The sequence below is a fragment of the Humulus lupulus genome, chromosome 7 (assembly GCF_963169125.1).
Source record: "Humulus lupulus chromosome 7, drHumLupu1.1, whole genome shotgun sequence".
NCBI classification, from domain to species: domain Eukaryota; kingdom Viridiplantae; phylum Streptophyta; class Magnoliopsida; order Rosales; family Cannabaceae; genus Humulus; species Humulus lupulus.
In genome coordinates, this window is record NC_084799.1 from 162,757,783 (window position 1) to 162,759,868 (window position 2,086).

A 2,086-nucleotide genomic window follows, 5' to 3' on the forward strand; every position below is an offset into this window, starting at 1 on the left:
CAGAAGTTTGAGTGGTCAGATAGATGTGAGAACACCTTACAGGAGTTGAAGCGGCAGTTTATTACAGTGCCAGTACTAAGTCTTCCAAAAGATCAAGAGAAGTTGGTGGTTTACTGCCATTCCTCTAAACAAGGGTTAGGTTGTGTCCTTATGCATGCAGGGAAGGTGATTGCCTATGCATCACGTCAGTTGAAAAAAAATATGAACAAAGATACCCCACTCATGATCTAGAGTTAGCAACAGTGGAATTTGCACTAAAGGTATGGAGACATTACCTATATGGGGAGAAGTGTGAGATATACACTAACTACAAGAGCCTGAAGTAAATCTTTACACAGAAAAATCTGAACATGAGGCAAAGACATTGGCTAGAGTTGGTACAAGATTATGACTGCGAGATTCTGTATCATTCGAGGAAAGCCAACGTGGTGGAAAATTTCTTAAGTCGGAGAGGTCCGGGACATTTATTCAGTTCAAAGCAGATATCCAGGAGATTGGCAGAGGATATGACCAGAGTTGGTGGTGGGCCAGTTAGCCAATATAACCTTGCAGTCTACCCTCCTAGAGGGGATAAAATAAAGTTAGTGGAATGATCCTCAGTTGAAGAATATTAGAGGAGACGTCTTAGTTGGAGTGGCTAAAGACTATACAGTTTCCGAGATAGGTTTATTGAGATATAAGGGTCAAATATGTATTCTGATGGATGCCACTATTAGAAGGGAGATTCTTGATGAATCTCATACTACTCCTTCTTCCTTGCATCCAAACACCACAAAGATGTATCAGGATCTAAAGACTTTATATTGGTGGCATGTAATGAAGAAAGATGTGATTGAATATGTGGCTAGGTGACTGACGTGTCAGCAGATCAAGGCTGAACATCAAGACCAGCGGAGCTAGTACAACCTTTGGATATCCTGGAGTGGAAATGGGAGGACATTACCATGGATTTTGTGGTTGGGTTGCCCAGGACAGTGGGTCAGCATGATTCGGTATGGGTTATTGTAGATCGATATACCAAATCAGCTCACTCTTACCAGTGAGGTCGACTTACATAATTGACCAGTATGCAAATCTCTATGTGAAAGAGATAGTACGTCTTCATGGGGCTCCAAAGTCGATTGTGCTAGATCGAGACCCCACATTTACTTCTAAGTTCTGGGAATTTTGCAGAAAGCTAATGGTACACAGTTGAAATTCAGTATAGCTTACCATCCTCAGACAGATGGTTAGTCTGAGAGGAAAATTCAAATACTGGAAGATATACTTCATGCATGTGTTTTGGACTTTGAAGGGTCATGGAGTAAGCATTTACCTTTGATAGAATTTTTCTATCATAACAGCTACCAGTCGACCACTGGAGTGGCTCCTTATGAGATGATGTATGGTAGGAAGTGTAGATCATCCATTAACTGGGATTAGATGGGTGGAACAAAATACCTAGGTCCTAAGGAATTTCAAAGGACCAACGAGGCCATAGAAAAGAATAGAGCTCATATGTTTGCATGGCAAAGTAGGTAGAAAAGATATTCAGATCTAAAAAACAGGAATGTGGAGTTCCAAGTGGGAGACTATGTCTTCCTTAGGGTTTCACCATTGAAAAGGGTGAAGAGGTTTGGGAAGAAGGGCAAGTTGTGCCCTAGATTTGTAGGACCTTTTGAGATCCTGGAGAGGATTGGTCAAGTGGCATATAGGTTGGCCTTACCTCCTGCATTTTCGGGAGTGCATAATGTGTTCCATGATTTGATGCTTCGGAAGTATGTTTCAGATAAGACTCATGTATTGAGTTATGAAGATCTGGAGTTGCAGACAGATTTATCCTACGAGGAATAGCCAGACCAGATATTAGACAGGAAGGACAAGGTCCTAAGGTATAAAACTACACCTTTTGTTAAAGTATTATGGAGGAACAACAAGGTCGAGGAAGCGACCTGGGAATTGGAGTCAAATATGCGGGATCAGTATCCCGAGCTGTTCAGGTAAAATTTTGAGGACGAAATTCCTATAAGGAGGGGATAATTGTAAAATCCCAAATTTTCTAATCAGGCTTAGTGCATTGACTAGTGGGTTAGGAGGGCATAAATGG